The sequence below is a fragment of the Piliocolobus tephrosceles genome, chromosome 12 (genome assembly GCF_002776525.5).
Source record: "Piliocolobus tephrosceles isolate RC106 chromosome 12, ASM277652v3, whole genome shotgun sequence".
In the NCBI taxonomy this organism is placed as follows: domain Eukaryota; kingdom Metazoa; phylum Chordata; class Mammalia; order Primates; family Cercopithecidae; genus Piliocolobus; species Piliocolobus tephrosceles.
The window spans coordinates 60266206-60280828 of record NC_045445.1 but is presented as its reverse complement, the minus strand read 5'-3'; positions in this window follow the sequence as shown (position 1 = coordinate 60280828).

Sequence of the window (14623 nt, the reverse complement as noted above, 5' to 3'; positions counted from 1 at the left end):
CTGGTCATGTCCTTTGCCCAGTTTTTTTGTGGGGTTATCTGTTATTTTTTTTTTCTCGTGAATTTGTTGAAGTTTCTTATGAATGCTGGATATTAGACCTCTGTCATATGCATAGTTTGTAAACTTTTTCTCCCATTCTGTAGGTTGCTTATTCACCCTGTTGATAGTTTTTTTTTTTTTTGGTGTACAGATGCTCCTTCATTTAACAAGATCCTATTTGTCAATTTTTGCTATTGTTGCAATTATTTTTGGTATCTTCATCAATAAATCTTTGCTCATTCCTATGTCCAGAATGGTATTGCCTAGGTTGTCTTCCAGGGTTTTTATAGTTCTACGTTTTACGTCTTGAGTTTTTTGTTTGTTTGTTTTTGTATATAGCATAAGGAAGAGGTCCAGTGTCAATCTTCTGCATATGGCTAGCCAGTAATCCTAGCATCATTTATTGAATAGGGAAACACTGCTACATTTTCCCAAATAATTTGCTTTGTGAGGGATGGCTGAGAATGAACCTTTTGGGGATTTTAGAAGGGAAGGAATAAATAACTTACAGTCCTGTCTTTTACACCCGAGTTCAGAAACAAGTGACAGAAAGAGATCACAATCATGTCTATTCATGATAAATGTGGAGGACAGGACTTAACTTATATAAGTAGTCATAATGGACTTTCTAATATTTTATTCCTGAGGAAGATAAACCAACTGATCCAGCCAGTCACAGCTAGATAACTAAAGGCCTCCACACATGCACACACCAGAGAGTACCTCCATGGAAAACCAGGTCCCAGAAAGCATTAAGTCAAGTATTTATTTCTTCTTGTCAATTCACCAATCAGGGAAATCACTCCACCTCCTCTAGGGAGGAGTGAATGAAAAGGTAAAGAGTGTACTTTCTGTGTTTCCATTTAGAAAAAAAAGAGTGGAAAGTTATTCCCTTCTATGATACTATGAGGCCTGGGGAATAAGGGTTTCACTTGCAGATCTCTCCAGTGAGTCTTGATATGGTTGTGTACTCTTCTGTTGGTTGAGCATGCTTCTCTGGTGGTAGATGCAGATGCAAGTCTACCCTGGTTTGGAGGAACTTCTACTTAAATGATCAGTTATCCTCACAACCATTCTGAAAGGTATGTAAGATATTCATATTATTTCCATTTCACAAATAAGGTATTAGGAGTCCAGGGTCATAGAATAATTTACTGTGTGACAGGATTGGAATTAGACCAACAGAATCCTGTGTAAAGCTTTTATGCAAATGCATGAGTTATTTCTTTCATTTAACTTCCCACTGTCTTACTTATTCACTCTGATTTATTCACTTATTCATTTATTTATCACTCTTTAATGTGTCAGACATGGAAGCACATATTAGATTTATTTTGTATGTATTTCAATGCAGAAATTTGTTGTGTTAAAAAGTTTGTGACTTGACTGTAGGTTATCAGTTTCTCTTATGTAATGAGTTAATGTGTGCTTTAAATTTCACAGACTTTGATTTTACACCAGTAAGCTGAGATTTCACACATTACAGAGATTTCTTATGTTAACATTTGTGAGAAACAGTAACCGTAGTTATTTCTCTGGCTTACAGGAGTATAAGCATTTTCTCCTTTCTCCTTTTGTGTGCTTTCCAACTTTTTTTCCAATGTACAAATATTTTTATAACATCCATGAAAATATATTCTTTTTGAAGAAAGATCTAGACATAGGAGTCATTAGCATTTAAGTTGCATATTAAGTTGGGTATATGAATGAGATAGTATATGAGAGTGAATTAGATGAAAAGTGAACTGATAACAGTCTTGAGGAATATTCATATTTAGGAACCCAGATGAAGAGAAAGCCCACCACACACACACACACACACACACACACACAATTCTGATAATAAGCTGTCAGAGTGGTAAAAGAAATAGGAGTGATTCCTTTCATCTAAACTAAGGGAAAATAAGACTTTCAAGAAGGGAAGGATTGAGGGTATCAATCTCTACAGAGCAGTAGTCAACTATAATAAATACAGGAAATTGCCTATGAGATTTGGTGCTTCTGGGGTCACCAGTGACATTTTCAAGAGCAGCTTTAATAGACTGACTGTAGAAGAGGCTGTTGTGAATTGAAGAGTTAATGGGAAGTAAGATGAGGATAGTAGAGGGTGGTTTTTTTTTTTTTTTTTTTTTTTTTTAATGTGGCTGTGCCTTCTCTAGAAAGAACTTGTTACTTAGCAGCTATTTAACCTACCTTCATAGAAAACACATATAAGTTTCCTTCTTTCTCCTTGGAAATTTACAATTAAGTTTTAGAATGGAACTAGTTTGCTCATCATGGAGATTTGCTCAGCAAGAATTACAAGGATGAATTAAATAAAATACGAAAATGCCTAACACAGGACCTGATACACAGGAGAAACCCAACCAATGTTAGTTTTCATAAAGAAATGTATCAAAACAATAGCAGTGGTTATGTCAAAGAAAGGATAAATACTTTTCTGTTTTGTCCTATTTTTTAAAAAAAATATGTTACTTTATTATTTTGATGTTTTACTTTTTTGCCTTTCAGAGAACCCATTCAAACCAACTGCCAAATTGCCAACACTCAGAGGAATAACAGGGAGTCTGGCTTAACTACATCAGAGAGTTATTTTTTTTAAACCTTCTTATCTTCTCGTTCATCTCTTGTGCTCATTAAGTCCTGGTCACCAAGGTCCCTCATCAGTTTTATATTAACTTCGTTTTTCCTTATAATCATCTCTTGAAATAATAGGATCTCCAAGACCTATTGGATCAGGTCTGTTCAGGCAGCTCTTCTTTTTTGAATTTTGAGAAGTAAATCTTATTAAGACATACAGCTGGGCCAGGTACGGTGGCTCACGCCTGTAATCCCAGCATTTTGGGAGGCCAGGATGGATCACCTGAGGTCAGGAGTTCGAAACCAGCCTGGTCAACATGGCAAAACCTCATCTCTACTAAAAATACAAAAATTAACCAGGTGTAGTGGCATGCACCTGTAATCTCAGCTACTTGGGAGGCTGAGGCAGGAGAATCACTGGAATCCAGGAGGCAGAGGTTGCAGTGAGCCGAGATCACACCACTGCACTCCAGCCTGGACGACAGAGTGGTACTCTGTCTCAAAAATTAATTAATTAAGTAAGTAAGTAATTAAAAAAATAGCTGAACTCTCATTTATGTTACCATCTATGTTTATTATTGGTAGAGATACATTTATTGCAAGTTTACCCACAGTTCCCTGTATACTCCCTTTAATATTTATACATTTACCAATAGAAATGATTAGTACATATTTTCACTTCATATAGTCAAATACATGCTTTAAAGAGCAAGATTATATCAGGCACCCTGTTAAGTGATTTATTTACACTGTTTAAGAGAATTGGATCCTTGATCTCATTATCATTGTACTATAAGTAAAGAAACCTAAGTTCGGGGAAATCAAGTAACTTTCTCAAGGTCATACAGCTTGAAAAATGACTGAAGCATGAATTGAATTCACGTAGGTCTGGCTGACTTTCAAGCTCCTATTTTTAACCACTGCTTAGGGTTTCAGGTTGTAAAATTACTTTGGGGAGTTTTCTTTTGTTCTTAAGTTTTATCTTGAATGCGTTTTCTGAAAAGTTGAATTTTACAGTAAACACCGATATAGCCACCACCTAGGTTCTGCAATTGACATTTTATAATACTTATTTTACACCATATCTGTCCACTTACCCATCCTATCTGTCTGCTACTTCTCATTTTTATGCATTTCAAAGTAAGTTGCAGATATTAGTACATATTCCCCAAAAACTTCAGCATGTATATCATTAACTAGAGCTTAGCATTTGTTTATAGATTTTTTTCTATTAGGTTAAAATTTACATACAATGAAATGCATAAAACTTAAATGTACTATTCCACAACTTCCTCCCTAAGTCAAAGCACACACCTGTGCAACCCAAACCCCTGTAAAGACACAAAACATTACCATCACCCTAGAAGGTTTCCTCATGTCTGTTCCCAATAAATCCCCACCTCCAACCCACAGAGGAAACCATTATCCTGGTTTGTTTTCACAACAGATTACTTTTGCCTTTTCTATGACTTCATGCAGTAAGTACTTTCCTGTAAGGTTTTTTTTAATGCAACATAATATTTCTATGATTTGTCCATGTTGTGTCTATCAGTAGTTCATGCCATTTTACTGTTGAGTAGTATTTCATTGTGTGACTATATCACAGTCTATTTATCTATAGTGTTATTGTTGAACCTGGGCTGTTTTCATATGTTGGCTATCAAGAATAAAGCTGCTATAAAATTGTGCAAGTATTTTAGTGGTCTTCAAAACATCTTACTAAGCAAGGCTCATGGTCTAGAAAGAAAATGCAAGCAGACTTAGAAAACATGTGTGAGAGAGAAATATAGACTTGGGGGTTAGGAAAACGGGGACATTGGTTTGCAAACACAAGATGAGCTGTCACAGGAAGAAAGTGAATCAGGGTGATGTGCTTATTCAGTGCTCAGTCTCTGTAGCCCTGTTATCCAACTGTAGGAGATTACCTTCTCCAAGTCTTAGTTTTCTCATCTGTCAAGTTGGGTTGAAAGTACATCTCTCCCAGAGCATTTATGAGCATCAAATTAGATAATGCATATGAAGTGCTTCACCATTGTTTTTGTTTTTATTAAATTACTCATTTTTATTTTTAAAATTCCTGGAAAGCTACTTCTGTGATGCTATGTTTATGAACTAGCTTGATCTGGGATTAGTTATAAACTCCAAAATCAGGACAATTAATATACAATAATTGAGGGACGACTTTGTGATCAATCCATAAACTTTCCTAATTAGTTTATCCAAAGTTCAGTTTCATTTATGACCACCTACTATACCTTAGACCCTATTCTAGGACCTGGGTATATCACAGTGAATAAGGAAGACACATCTCAGCCTTCCTGGATTCTTAATTGGAAAGATACCTACAAATACTTATAAATGAGAGGTGGTTAATTAAAAAGCATAGAGGAGGCTTTGGAAAGCACATTATAGGTATGACCCAATGTTCAAGTCTCTCATAATTCTAAAAGAGGCAGTTGCCTTTCCTAGTACTGAACAAAAAAACCCGGCCAGGGATTATTTTCTTGTCTGAGAATGACACATAAAATTATGTTTCATCCTTCTTTGAATGCACATGTTTCTTAATGCATATTCAAAGAAGCCGTATGCCTGGAGCCGTGTCAATAAGATTATAAGCCCACCTGTGCATTCTAAACCTAAAACAATTAAATCTCACTAATACAATATTTACAAAAGAACACCAGAGTAGAATACCATACCCAAAGGAGAACAAAATATACAAATATGTAAATATAAATACATAAAATATGTTTACTCATTTTAAAATATATGGTCATAAATATAGCCATATTTATTTATTACTTCCTATTCTAATAGAGTCTTGATTTTTGGCTGCTGAAAGTGAGGGAAGGAGGAGAAAATAGGGCAAACTGTTGTTAATTAAGGGATTTTTAGAGCATGAGGAGTCTTATCGTTTCTTTGTCATTCATGTGTTTTCAGAGGCTTTCATTAACCCTTCAGAATCCCAACATTTCTCTAATAGATGATTTTGAGGAGGAGAATGGCAAAGAGAAGAGGGTTGGGGTGAAAATAGGAAAAAATGAGTACATATATTGAGTATAGTTATATTAAAATATTTATATATTTTGTTCTCCTTTGGGTATGGTATTCTAATTCTATACTAATTCTAGTAGAATAGAACACTCTGGTGTTCTATTCATATGTAAATATTGTATTAGTGAGATTTAATTGTTTTAGATTTAGAAATGACAGGTGGGCTAATAGCCTTATTGACATGTCTCCAGGCATATAGCTTCTTTGACTATGCATTAAGAAACATGTGTGTTCAAAGAGGGATGAAACATAATTTTATGCATAACTCTCAGAAAAGAAAATAGTCCCTGGTCTGGTTTTTGTTCAGTAGTAAGGAAAGCAACTTCTTGTCCTGCCCCTGCTCCATCTGCTATCCTTAGCCCTTGCACACAATCACATAAGTGCATCTTTCTATAATGCATAGAGTCTGTTTCTCCCCTTTTAAAAAATATAACAGAAAGAGGTTTTTCATATTCATTCCACTTTTGTTTAAATTTTCTTTTTTTCATTTTTTTGTTACTGGTCTCCATAGTCTATTCAAAATAATCCCATTAATAAGCATGTCTTGCGTGTCAAGCATGTTTATGGGGAAAAAATTGTAGGAACCTGATTTATCTATTGGAACCCGTCTAAAAGACCAGAGGGGTTTCAATCTCATTAAAGATTTTTTTCATCAGCCAGGCAGATCTAGACCAATCAGAAGGCAGAATATATCACCTAGGGAAGAGCATCAACTCATTCGTACCATTTTAATAAGACTAATTTTAAAGTAATGTAAAAAGGACTCAGGCCTTCAACTTACTTTCAATAGCGCTTCCACTTGTTAGAGTCCTTCAAAGTCATTAGTAAAATCATATAGAGTGTATTTTTTTGAGGCTCCCAATCTTTTGAGGTGAGTTACTTCATATTTCCTAAAACAGCTACCATTTATTTAACATTAACTTTAATAGGCTTTTTTGTATATGTGTATTATTTCATTTTATCCTCACAATATTACTATGATAGGCATCTTTAACATTTACGATTTAAAGATGGGGATACAGACTCAGATAGGTGAGATAATGTTCCTAAAGTCATATGGTCAGTAAATGGTGGAATTGGGAAGTTGAACTGAGATCTCTCTGATAATAGGGCCTGAGCACCTGGCCACTATATTGTACTGAATAAATGAGATTCCTGGGTTCCTCTGAAGTCTGACCATACACATTCAAATGCAGAAACAAGAACATACAAACAAAAACTTCCAAGGTGTGGTGGAAGAGAGAGGAAAATGCCTGATGTTCTCTGAGCTCTACTTCCTGTAAGCATCGTCAAAGAGGTAACAAGTCCTGGAAGGGAATGGCTGTGGAGTGTGAGTTAGACACTTGACACAAGAAGTTAAGCCTCAGCAAAGATTCCTATATCTAGGTTTGGCACAAAATCAACTGTGTATCCCTATACCTGATGGACTCATTCAGGCTGAGATAATGGTCATCTCTGTGGTAACTGTATGGTCAGATATCTGAAGACCAAAATCTCTCCCCTAAAATATTAGTGTAGTGTGAGATCCTAAAAGTGTAGCATAAATTCTAGAGGGTAGAGAACACTGAAAATGAGAGTTTAAATTTCGATCATTCCTCTAAAATGGAGACTAAGAAGCAGAAATTACATTATTATAGAAAATGAAGTGGTATTTCCAGCACACTTGAGTCCATCCATGCCTTCTACACTTCTACCTGCACTTGATGTCACAGTCTATCCTCAGTTAACAACACATTATGTGAAGCACTTAGCAGCACTTAGCACAGAGCTTGGCACATAAGAAGTGCTCCATAAATGTTAGGTGAGTGCATGTTAGATGTATAGAAAATACTTTTCATCTTGAACTAAATGTATGGGTCATACGAGCTGTTTAGTATATCCATTATATAATTCAAATTATATTATTTAAATTAAATAATCAAATTATTTCACTGTAATATTACCATTCTATATATTTTAAAGGCAGAGTTTTAAAGCAATGGACAACTTTTCATTATAATTTCAAAATTGGTTTTTCTTTCCCAAATTCACAAATTTGATGTCACATCTAGTATGAATACATAATTTCTTATTATAAAGCTTTTTATTAATAGGAAATTATTAGCAATGAGATTTGGATTCATTTACACGTCTATTTTTTAGACATGCTAAATTCGACTTGGTCAACCTAAAATGCATATGTACGTATGTGTGTATATATATATGTATGCATATATATGTATGTATGTATGCATATATATATACATTTTAAGTTGATCGACTCAAGTTTTAGCATGTTTAAAAAATAGATATGTAAACGAATCCAAATTTCATTGCTAAGAGTTTCCTATTGATGGGAAATGTAAAAGAAAGCTAACAGATTAATGTCATATAGTGTGCAGCAGACTTACATTCCGGCAACATAAAAAGATATGGAGCAATTATGTATGTTTGTGCTGTTATGCTGTGTCCACATTATTTTAGACTAGTGTGTTGTATGAGCTGTAGAGGTGTTCATCTCTTAGAAACTATGATGACAGATGTTATTGTATGCATATTCTTCTTTCCTATATATTTATGTTTCAGAATTTTAAGATAAACTGAATATAATAGTTGGGTTATAGTATTTTTTTCTTTCTTGCCAGAAAGAGTTATAAACTTTCCAGCCCATTATTAGGTCCTTTTTAAGTCAAAAAGAAGTTGGTTAGAGAGCTTTAAAACAATGAATATTAGCAATATGCATCAATGGGGGAAATGCCCAATTTTATATTGTGATATAAAAGAAAATACATATATTTTCAAATAAAATGTTTGAAAGGATTAATCTGATTAAATGGAAAAGTGCTATAATGGACTTTGTATAAAACTTGCTCTTCTCTATCTGTTTATATGTGGCATTCTCCCATCCTTAAGAGTAGGTACCATGGATCTACTATATTACAACAAAGTTTTTGCTTCCAAGGTTGGAATTTACCTCTAGAACTTTTAGTATATTTCATAGGTAGTAACACTCATGAAGGTTTAACAGACTATAAATGTGGGCACAAAATGTACAGAATAACAAATCTTGTTCCTGTAATTTATATGTACAGAGAAAATTGCCAGATTTATGTTATGCTCTATTTGTAATTTATTGTACACATAAATCAGTTTGGATACATTCTTATTTATTTTATTTACCAAACTAAAGCTTCACAGGCTGGTTTTACTCAAATAGAAATGAGGGCTGAAAACCACCACCACCAACAGCCTTACTGTAGCTGATGATTAAACTGAATCCATTTCTTTCTAGTTTTAACTTTCATCCTCTGTGATAGTTTTTTTTTAACCATATAACCACTAGAACGTTCATATTCAGTATTGAAACATGTAATTGAATTATCTCGTATATCTGCTACTGTTTCAAATTTTAATATTCTGGCAATTATGTGCAATGTATACTTTCAGAGGGTAATTATGCTTAGGTTATGAAATTCTCAGAATATTATTTATTCACAGGTATTAATTCCATAATATTTAGTTATTCTTTATTTTTAGAATAAGTAGGCTAACCCAAGCTAGTTTATGAATAGAATAATAAAGCTAAGATAAAACAGACTTTTTTCAGTATCTGTGTCTAGATATTTAGAGAAAATACATCGAAAAATTCTTGAAATTCATCTAACTTAAATTTTGTTTCAACAGACTGCAGCAGAATTTTGTTGTACTGAATATTGATTAAAATAAATGAGTCCTTGGCTAAGACTTAATTTTTTAAAATCATATAGACGTTTTTTGTTGTTGTTGAAAGAGATGTCCTGGAATAAGAGTTAACCTTTAACAGTGACATCTGTCAACAGAATTATCTAGGACATGCAACAAGCCTGATTTCTCGTTGTAAAATTTGTAATATCAATCTATGTATTTCATTTTCCCCACAGGCAAATGAGCTGACAGTGGGGACTTTGGGGAGATTCAGCTGCGGGACTTAGATGAAAGGTGTTCTGGTGATCAGAGGAGCTGGTCAATGAGAGAGAGAAGCAACTGGATCCACACAAAACATTCTGGGCACACTAGAAATTGAAGCATTATTTTTTAAGACAAATAATACTGTAGACTACCTAAGGCAGGATGAAATACATCACGTTTGCTTATGCAGGCTTTCCAAGTTACATCACAGCATCCTGCACTGCTTTTCTTACACGGACTCCTGGAGACACCCCTTTTATCAGTACAGAGCCAGCACAGAACCCTAAGTAATTTAATAAACAGGACTCTCGAATTCTATCTCTGCTCATGTGTGTTTTCTTGCACAGCATGTGCACACCCTAATTATAGCCTGTCAGATTTTATTATTTGTTTGCTTATCTTCTTATTCCACTAAAGGATTTTCTAAAGACAGAATCTTTTTCCACTTTTTATCTGCAAAACTCAGACACATTCATGGCATTGAGGAAGGGCTCCAGAAATATTTTCTGTATACATACTGAGTGACAGAAGCTAATTCCCTCTTTGGAAACACACTTATATTCTGTAATAAAAAACAGAATTTAAATCACAAAGAATATTTTATGTTTCATATTTTAATATTGAATTAGATGTTTACCTCAGTTTTTATTAAAATAATTACAACAAATAGTACAGAAATGTAATATTACCAAAGAAAAGTGTAAAATGAAAAGTGACTACCAACAGTAAACCCTGCCTTCTCACTCAAGAAATTACTGTTAACAGTTTCTTCTGGATCTTTTCAGACATTTTTGTATTTCTATTTAACTTTTTACACATATATAATTTGTTTTCTACCTCCCTAATTAAATGCTGAACTCATTAAGTTCAGGGACTGCAGCATCTATTTCTTTCATATTCCATATACTGTTTAACTCTGTGCTGGACACTTAGTAAGTACACAATAAAAATAACTGTACTTGTGATTATTCTGTTGACTCTGTTAATTAAGAAAAGACAAATTGCATGCCATTGCAATCCATGCAAAATATTACACCAAACAAGGGCAACACTGAAGACTGAATAAAAATGTGAAATCTTTAATGACATCGGTTGAGTAATCTCAGGGTCACAGCACTAAAGTTATACGTTTATTAAATTTTGGGTACACAGTCACCATTTATTAAACATATTTGTGCAGAGTAAGTACGTAACTGTATTCTGTGGAGTATACAGATGGACAACCACTTTTGAAGCAAGCATTATTATTATCTCCATTTCATAGATGAAGAAACCAAGATTTAGAGAGGTTTAGTGTTTGCCCAAGGTTATACAATTAGAAGATAGCATAGCTAGACTTCAAATTTGGACAGTCAGACTCTAAATAATATTACTCTATTTTCCCTATGTGATGCTACTATTCACACGAGTATACTGGGACTTTTTATATCAATGGTACTAGATGACTGTAATATTCTTGGCTAAAGTTCATCTCCCCAACAGACTCACAAGAAGCAGATTAATAAATGATGATTTCTTGCACTTGGAGGTTAAAATCATTCCAAGCTCAATCACAGTAAGATCAAGTGTCTGTCTATCAAGTATTCTTTCCTGTGGATACCAGGTATTCAAGTTCATCTTAGCTGCTGAAATAGATCAAAACAGTAGAAAACTATAGCAGTAGGGAGAATAATCTTTTTATACAAATATACTTTCTTGATTAGGGTAGACGTTCTTTATTTCTTCTTGATTTTTAGGGTGCCTTTATGTTTTCTTATTAAAGATTATCTAGTGATTCTTCCAAAAATTACGTATATAGATTCAAGGTCCAATAAGATTGAAGAAGTGTTACTATAGAGAAATTACAAGAATATTGTGACTTTCATAGAGACTGACATATGCAACACCATACCAGAATGCCTATGTTTAGTCTTATAAAAATATTTAGTTACCTCCATCCTGTGAAAGAAGCCAGAACTGTCTCACTCAATTGGATAATAATTACTTCCTAGAACATTCTTCCTCTGAATAGTAGGAATCTCCATAGATGTTTCTTTCTAAATATCAAATAGTTGTCTTTTTCTCAAAGCCTGTCACTTGAAGTGTTGGTCTTCTTCCTGAAAGCCAGTCACTTGCAGAGAGGCAAAAATGCAAAAAACAGTCAAAGTAATATTTGATGAGACTTGTTTTACTGGCATGCTTCTTTCTAATCTGAAAATCTTCAACTTGCGTGTAAGTCTCTATGCATATTTGTACCATGGAGACTTTGAAAAAGATCTTCAGTATCAGCTTCTAGAAGAAGATTCATTTCCTTCCAGTATATCTCATAAAAAGGAATACTTCTGTGAAATAGAATATATGCATCATGGAAGCATTCAAGAATTTAGAGGAGATTGTTTAGAGTACTTAGAGTAATATTTAGAGTAAATATTGTTACTAATTATTAACTTATATCTACACAGTGATAAACAGCACACAATAGGATAGAAGTAAAATATTCAGTTGTCTTGAATTGTCATGGCCTAACCTGACCCAGAGGATGGCAAAGATCCACAGATAAAAAACACAGTGCCACCCATCCCACACCCAGTTGTCTTAATGGATCACAGCAAATAAAACCCACTGGCTACCTTCTTTTTTCAGTGTTAATAGTAGGTAGCAGAAAAATATATTTTGAAAAGAACATATTTGTCATGATACATTTCATGAAAATGTTTTGTTCAACAAGTATGTTACTCGCCTAGGGAAGATCTCTTATCACAGCATGTCTGTATTTTCATGTAAGTGACCAAAATCATGTTTTAGGCTTGTCAAACAATTAAAAAATGGAAACATATTTGAACCAAAATGTGTCTAGAAATATGCAAACTACTAATTCTCAATACTCTGCTCTTTTTGTTAACATGTAAATTCCCAGCCTTCTAAAAAGCGTCCTACTGTCATTAAATTCTGTTTAATGACATGAATTATTTTCCTCAATGTATATATCTAGAATTTAACTCTGAAAGTAAAATGAACAGTATAAAGATTATGGACACAGAGCCACGACTCCTAACTCTATGTATACCCTAGTTTTAAAAGTGATTCTCTTGCTCAAGATGCCATAACTAATAACTGGAGAAGCAGTATTTGAATCTAGGTATGCTCACGCCAAGGCCGATGGGCATCCTGGAACACAAAGTTGCCTTCCAGAGATTAAGAAGAAAAGACCAAAAAAAGAGAAAGAGAGAGAGAGAGAAAAAAGGGACATTTTTAATGGGCCAAGGACTGAACATAGAACTTCTTTCCTTAGTAAAAATTAATTTGGGGAAAAACATAACATCAATGCTCTAAACCTTTTCGATAATTAAAAGTAAAGTATTTTTCCTTGTTTAGTTTATTCAGAGCATGGGCTGGTTATCACACACTTTTGCCAATATATAACTTGATAGCTTCACTTTTCTCCCTGAACAACTTGAGAATCTAATGATCATTTGAATTCTTCCTTTTCCTGGAAGAAATATGCTGTCTATATTTGAATACCTAAGCCTGTCACTTTTGAAGATGAAAAATTGAAAATAATCAAAATAAAATAAAATAAGGTAACAAAGATAAATTTTTCAAATAGGAGAAATATTCTTAACCGTTTATATTTCAATTCTATTAACATTTTGCTAAGAATATATTTGTGCCTATGTATAGCAAAAAGTATTAATCTTATTCATGCATGAATTTTGGTTTTCCTAAAAAATGCAAGCTATGATCTACTTGAGCAGCTGGTATAAAATTATTAATAACTTTCTCTTTGCTTAGAAACTTAAGGACAGGGACTGTTTATGGTAGGTAATGATAAAGTTGTTTACTTTGGAAAGTTACATTTGTAATTCTCTCATATTTGAATATTCATGTAAAGTGTCTTAGGTATGCATTTTACAATAATTAATTTCATTGCTTCATCTATCACCATAAATGGTTCTTCCTGATGTCAGCCTAGATTCATCACAGTTTGTAAGAAGTTAACTTCTTAACTGAAAACCTACCATAAACACTACTGATCTGCGTGTATATTCTCTGTAGATAGAGATAAACAAAATGAGCTAGATTTTCCAGAGAATCCCTTTATATATAGGACTAAGAAAATATATTTTAGAGGCTAGGCAGCAAGCTGGAAAGAATAGAGCTAGACAGTGTGTAGAGGGAAATTTATAGCACTAAGTGCCCACAAGAGAAAGCAGGAAAGATCTAAAATTGACACTCTAACATCACAATTAAAAGAACTAGAGAGGCAAGAGCAAACACATTCAAAAGCTAGCAGAAGGCAAGAAATAACTAAGATCAGAGCAGAACCGAAGGAGATAGAGACACAAAAAACCCTCCAAAAAATCAATGAATCCAGGAGTTGGTTTTTTGAAAAGATCAACAAAATTGACAGACTGCTAGCAAGACTAATAAAGAAGAAAAGAGAGAGGAATCAAATAGACACAATAAAAAATGATAAAGGGGATATCACCACCGACCCCACAGAAATACAAACTACCATCAGAGAATACTATAAACACCTCTACGCAAATCAACTAGAAAATCTAGAAGAAATGGATAATTTCCTGGACACGTACACTCTTCCAAGACTAAACCAGGAAGAAGTTGAATCCCTGAATAGACCAATAGCAGGCTCTGAAATTGAGGCAACAATTAATAGCCTACCCACCAAAAAAAGCCCAGGACCAGATGGATTCACAGCTGAATTCTACCAGAGGTACAAGGAGGAGCTGGTACCATTCCTTCTGAAACTATTCCAATCAATAGAAAAAGAGGGAATCCTCCCTAACTCATTTTATGAGGCCAACATCATCCTGATACCAAAGCCTGGCAGAGACACAACAAAAAAAGAGAATTTTAGACCAATCTCCCTGATGAACATCGATGCAAAAATCCTCAATAAAATACTGGCAAACCGGATTCAGCAGCACATCAAAAAGCTTATCCACCATGATCAAGTGGGCTTCATCCCTGGGATGCAAGGCTGGTTCAACATTCGCAAATCAATCAACGTAATCCAGCATAT